This window comes from Ostrinia nubilalis, chromosome 18 (genome assembly GCF_963855985.1).
Source record: "Ostrinia nubilalis chromosome 18, ilOstNubi1.1, whole genome shotgun sequence".
In the NCBI taxonomy this organism is placed as follows: Eukaryota; Metazoa; Arthropoda; class Insecta; order Lepidoptera; family Crambidae; genus Ostrinia; species Ostrinia nubilalis.
Window position 1 is genome coordinate 10613779 of NC_087105.1, and position 7298 is coordinate 10621076.

The window sequence follows — 7298 nt, forward strand, 5'->3', positions numbered from 1 at the left end:
TGTCCTGCATTAGTTTGTGTGTTTTTTAAATAAAAGAGCTTATGCGGACGCATACAACGTATTCTCTCAGAGCGGCTCGGAATTTGGTAATATATATCATTTGTTAACTGACAACAATCAAAGGAATTATGAATGATTTTATATAGGGTCATTGAACCAAGTATGATCCTGCGTGTCTGGAGACTTTGCAAAGAGTATCTATTTAATGAGTCACTATACGAACATTTTGGCAGCCGGCATTTGTAATTAACTCTTCTTAAAAACTTTCTTTGGACCGCCTCGATCAATTCATTATACATATTTATTATAATGAGGATTCCAGATAGTGGTGGCATATTCCAGTTGCGGCCTCACAAGACTCTTAAGCAAATGTAAATATTCGTAGGTGCTCGGTTTTTTGAAGTTACAGCTTATACTCATAATGAACCCATACATTTGGTAAGCCCTGCTGACAATTTTGGCTATAATATGGTTATCAAGATGAAGTTCAGAATCAAGTAATACACCAAGATCACGGATGTTTTGAACTTTCTCTAAGGTGGTATTGCCAAGAGAATAAGTAAAGTTAGTAACATTAAGTTTTTTTGTGAATGTTATGGACTTGCACTTTTCAATACTAAGATGTAATTTATTTAGTCCACAATATTCAACAAGACGATTCAAATCTGCCTGAAGGCTAAGACAATCATCTGAATTATAATTTTTTTTAAAAACTTTTAGATCATCTGCATATAACAGAAACTCGCAATTTTTAAAGCACTGATCTATGTCATTTATAAATATTACAAACAGCAGCGGCCCAAGAATGGAGCCCTGCGGAACGCCAGACGTAACCACACTGCTACCAGAACTGTAACCCCTGACAACCACTCTCTCTTAGTAAACTTAAAGCTTAGTTACAACAGGACAGGATATTGCAAAATTCCCACGGGAACGGGAGTTAGTGGGATAAAACATTTGTATGAAAAAATCTAAACCGCGTAAGATAGATGAAGGGGGTAGAACGGGATCCACGCGTACGAAGTAACGGGCGGCCGCTAGTTGTAACTATTTTCCTGTGTACGAAGTCGCGGGAACCAGTCAATAGACGACTGACCTTACCCCACATGTCGTTCCCGGGGCTACCCAAATATCTTAGCACGGCCATCTTATTTGCATAAGAATATTGAGAAACTACACGAACTCATTCTATTGAGATTAACGTGATGAGGGAACCGATTGAAATCAAACCGTTAATCGAAGATTTACATTGGCAACACATCAGCCTGTGAGTTCACAAAAATCGCATCTATTATTATCAATTAAATAAAAATGTACAATGATAATAATTATTTTTTATGTTATTTTAAGTTTACTTAAGTTTTGGGCAGTAAATTATTATCACGTATGTAATTAGTACTTCGTAGAACAATAAATGCTCATACCTACTGCGTTTAGTTGGGCCAAATGGGCAAATTAAACCTATGTACTTCATTGATTGTTTGGGTCAATACTGGGACATTTGCATTATTTTGCTTGTTTATATTGTTCTATTCTAAATTTTGTTCATTCATAAAATTATACGGTTTTAAGACAGTTATATAAAACGTCGATGTTTTTTTTAAAATAAATATAGTAATTTCACGGTATTGATTTTATGTAGGTAAGAGTACGTACGTAGGTACGAGTCCTACTAGAGACACGACAGACGCAAAACTTTTTTATCGGTAGGTATCGGATAAATCTAGAGCAGAAATAAACCTGTGGATGTGGTTTTAACTGTTTTTATACTAGAGTATAAGTCAACGTAATCAAAATATAATGGAATGTAAATTCAGTAGGCTTACCTAGGTATACCTGCATAATGTTTGTTCAAAGACATTTACCTGGTGATTTAGACAGTTCTATCCAGTGAGGTGCTCCGTTTAAACCTAATCGATATTTGAATCGGGAATATTTTCTTTATTAATCTAAGGATCGACCCTTTTTTCCCCACTGGTCAACTGCTCAATACTGCAAATAGTTGAGCCGTGGGGAATCCCCAATGCTCAACTAAACTGAGTAGTCGAGCTGATTTGACTTTAAGCAGAATTTGATATTTTATTAAAACTTCTTATAAAATTATAGCTGACTGTTAAAATTAAAACTGTCATATTTATAAAGGCACAATATCTTTATTTGGTTTGGTAAGTGTGTGTGTGTGTGTGTGAAAGTTTTTTTAACATCATAAAACTTCTCCAGTAGAGCAGTTTGTAGTTGGGCAGTGGGAAATATAACCAGTTGAGCAATGGGGAAAAAAGAATTTTGGAAGGATAAAAACACAAAAACCGGCCAAGTGCGTGTCGGACTCACGCACAAAGGGTTCCGTATCATTGATTTATGTTTTTTTTTAATTTAAGTTATTTGTATGAAAGATTACGCGGTAATAAGCGGTTTACGATTTACGAGGTATTAAAAAAAAACTACTTACTAGATCTCGTTCAAAACAATTTTCGTTGGTAGTTTTTATAGTAATGTACATCATATGTTTTTTTAGATTTTTCATTTTCTTATTTTAGAAGTTAGGGAGGGGGGGGGGGGACACCAACTTTTTTCCACTTTGGAAGCGTCTGTCACGGAAACTATTCGGTTTAGAAAAAAAAATATTTTAGAAACCTCGATATCATTTTTGAAGACCTATCCATAGATACCCCACACGTATGTGTTTGATGAAAAAAAAAAATTTTTGAGTTTCAGTTCTAAGTATGGGGAGCCCCCAATATTTTTTTTATTTTTTTATTTTTGCATCAAAATCTTAATGCGGTTCACAGAATACATCTACTTACCAAGTTTCAACAGTATAGCTCTTATAGTTTCGGAAAAAAATGGCTGTGACATACGGACGGACAGACGGACGGACAGACTGACGGACGGACAGACAGACATGACGAATCTATAAGGGTTCCGTTTTTTGCCATTTGGCTACGGAACCCTAAAAAGTGGTTTATTTTTACAACTTAATATTTTTATTCGTAGAAAGTTGAACGCATCAAACGAAACGTTTGAATTACTGTCTAAATCACTTTCTTACGCTGAATAGACTAGGTATAGCGGAGAAATGTTCATAACTCAGGTAATAGACAATCCATAAATCTCAATAGATATGTTACAATCAAAACTCATAATCGATTAAAACCACTTTTGACTGCAAAAATCAGCCAAAAGTGGTAGCGCCTTCCTGCTATCTTTATAAAGTCGTCCACCTTGTGGATGGGACCGTTCCTCGCTGCGTTTTCCGGTTTTGGTTATTTGCAACATATTTTTTCATCACATTCTTCCAAAGCGTATCTGATGTAGAATCAGGCGTTAAAACATACCTAATATACACACATTGTGGGCCTACTGTATAGTTCCTCACATTTTCACAAAGCAAAATATTTAAATACTTAAAACAAATATTGTTTAATACCACACAGAACAATACCTTGGCTAAATTAAGCTTTTGTCGCTGCATTAACTGCGTAAAGTCAAGTGTACATACTCAAACAGACAATGCTCTTAATTTATTTCACAATGGAATTGTCAATGAATTTGCACAAGTGTCTAAACACAAGTGTTATTTTCATTTATCAGAAAAATATCGTTAATAGGGAACCCTTTGAACCTTAAAGGGTCCATTTTTTGTCCAAAAAATGCTTGGATAATTAGGTAGGCTCGATACCATTAAACAATAATTCCAAAGCACAAATTTTTTATTTAATTACTTTATGGGGCTTACTTACACAATTTAATTGAATCTATCAAGACTATAGAAACATTTAAAGGTCCCCACAGGTAAAGAGATAAATACAAATAGGAACTTCAATTATTAATTATTCTTGCTTTTTAGATGACTAATAATTTAGTTTTCACCATCAATCCTTAATTTTTAAGTGACCCCTATGAAAACAAATGCCTGTTATGTGTTACCATAGGGTCACTTAAAAATTATGGATTGATGGTGAAAACGCAAAATAGACAGATCTGTGCTTAGACCTTGAGTTGAGTTTGAAATTAGTAAAAGTAAATTACAAAATCTACAGAGTGGCGTTTTGGCAGCTCAATTTTAATAACTAACTTATCAACAGCTCATAACTTCGGCCAACAAAAAAAAAATTGTTTTTGCGCTAGGATTTTACTATATTCTGATTAGTTATATAAGCAAATTTATATAAAAAAGTGCTATTACAAATCGAAAATAATTGCTTTTTAAGAAGTTATAGCGATTTGAATTTTCCATCTTCATAGTAGAATATCTCTAAAGATGCACGTCACATTCTCATTGGGATACATTTATAGATAATTATGGGGTTTATTCGCAAGAACAAGGGGCACGCTTCCATCAAAATATAGTGGGATTTGAGAGACTACGTTACCAAGGCCACTAACACGGGTTATACTGAAAGCATGATAGGGTAAGGTTTTTATTAAAAAATCTTTATGGAACATGACAGGAAAGTAGAACTTTTCATTTTGGACTCTATTTTAAAACTTCTCTTGTAAGAATGAATCTTATATGGATGTTTGGTATCTTTTTATTAGAAAGAAAAAAATATTTAGCAACAAATTAAATCATCTTTATAAGTCCATCTTACATCTTCTTCCAAATATACAGTGTGAGTCACGTTAAAGTGTACATATAAAAATAGATGAAACTAGACCTATTTTTATCAACAAAAAAGAGGTCAATTTTTTTTTTATTTTTTTTTTATTTTTTATAGAATTTTTTTTCTTCCAATTACTTATTGTAAAGAAAACCTAACAACTTTTAAACTAAAAGGTATATCCTGATAAAATAAAAACAGTAATAATGCTAAATAACAGGCAATACTAAAAAAATACATAAAATACACAAAAAACGCCAACAAATAATAAAAAATGATACTTTTGAAAAAAATCTGCTTTTAAATTCGTGTTTTTTTGGTTATTTGATAAATTTCTCCAAAAAATGCCCCTATAACAAGTGGTTTTTATTACTTTGTATTATTCTCTATCGTATTATCTTTGTAAAACCGAAAATCGCATGTCTCTATCCCTATCACAACATTTGCTATGATCGTTTGAACAAAGGCCTGCCACAATATTATTCTCCTTTACAGGTAGAGACAATTTTAATTTTAACTAAAATGCTTATTTTACTTCGAAATCTTTTGTTTTTATTTGAAATCTAACTTGTTTTTATCAAAATTACAAATCTAGAGCCATTTTCAGTTTCGTTGTTAACGAAGCGTTGAATGGCGCGCCCGGAGAGGCTTAGTTCAAACGATCATTGCAAACGTTGTGATAGGGATAGAGACATGCGATTTTTGGTTTTACGAAGGTAATACGATAGAGAATAATACAAAGTAATAAAAACCACCGGTTATAGGGGCATTTTTTGGAGAAATTTATCAAATAACCAAAAAAACACGAATTTAAAAGCAGTTTTTTTTCAAAAAGTATCATTTTTTATTATTTGTTGGCCTTTTTTGTGTATTTTATGTATTTTTTTAGTATCGCCTGTTATTTAGCATTATTACTGTTTTTATTTTATCAGGATATACCGCTTAGTTTAAAAGTTATTACGTTTTCTTTACAATAAGTAATTGGAAGAAAAAAAATTCTTTAAATTTTTTTAAAAAAATCTCAAAAAAAATTTGACCTCTTTTTTGTCGATAAAAATAGGTCTAGTTTCATCTATTTTCATATGTACACTTTAACGTGACACACACTGTATATAACTCAAAGGTGAAATTGACAGACTGACATAGTGATCTATCAACGCAGAGCCCAAAACACTGGACTGATCGAGCTGAAATTTGGTATGCAGGTAGATGTTATGACGTTGGCATCCGCTAAGAAAGAATTTTACGATACCCCACCCCTAAGGGGGTAAAACGGGATCCACGCGTACGATGTCGCGAGCGGCCGCTAGTGTTTCATATCAAAGAATTTTTTAGTTTTTTACACATACTATAAGCAATAAAAATAAGCTATGCATAACCCGTGCGCAAAAATACTGTAGACAGTTGTAATAAACAATCCTGTCTAAACACCAAAAATTTAGTCGAGTTCTTATTAAAACCCACTAATTTACCAAAGTGCAAACGGTTTTTTGGTCAGTAGCGAACTAGCGAGTAGTGTAGGAACTAAAAGTGAGAACTCTACTACGAGTAAATTACTTGACTAGTGCGGACAAGGCTTGCATTTGTTGCGACAGGCTAATGCGCTGCAGTAGATTACTATTAGCTGAAATAATAAATATCCTTTGGCATTTTACCCTGAGCCATTTAGTCCCACACCAATTAAAACTTGTACTATGGGTACCAGACAACGGATCTTAAACATACTTAAATAGCTTTTTTTAATGGTAATGAAAGAAGTTATATCCTTAGTTACGACGTATTCCACTTAGAGCACCTACAACACAGCAGGCTAGTGCTGTCTACCTATAGCCAGCAGGGACTACCTACCGAGAAAACTTTCAAATATAGCTCCTTAATACATCGCATCATAGTTATTGAAATTACTATTTTGTATGAACTTGTCATTCTATACATAATATCGCTTGTCAATAAGCTCAAAATTGCACAGCATGCAGAATCAGAAATGAGGAGATCCGTAAATGAAATAAAGTCGCTGACATAGCCCAACGAATTAGTAAGATGAAGTGGCAATAGGCAGGGCAAATAGTACGCAAAACTGACGGCCGATGGGGTAGCAAGGTTCAGTGGACATCCACTGCTGAACACAGGCCTCCCCCAATGATTTCCACGATGGCCAGTTGGTGGCGGCCTGTATCCAGCGCCTTCCCGTTACCTTTATGAGGTCGTCGGTCCACCTTGCGGGTGGACGTCCTACGCTACGCTTTCTCCAGAACCTTGCTACCCCATCGGCCGTCAGCTCTGCGTACTATTTGCCCTGCCTATTGCTTGGCTTACTAATCCGTTGGGCTATGTCAGCGACTTTTGTTCATTTACGGATCTCCTAATTACTAATTCTGCACGCTGTGCAATTTTGAGCTTATTGACAAGCGATATTATGTATAGAATGACAAGTACATACCTACATAATAGTAATTTCAAAAACTATGATGCGATGTAAAGAGCTATATTTGAAAGTTTTCTTGCTGAATATTTTTTATGTAGTTTATGAGGCTCCCAGATGTTAGAAAATGTTTTAATTAACATGAAAGTTTTTCACAGTTTTTGGTCTGAAATAGAAACATACCTACATACAAAACTAACTTTAAACGAAAATATATTATGTATGAAACGTACATAACGAGTATACGTCATTATAAGTATTGATGAACGCTGAAC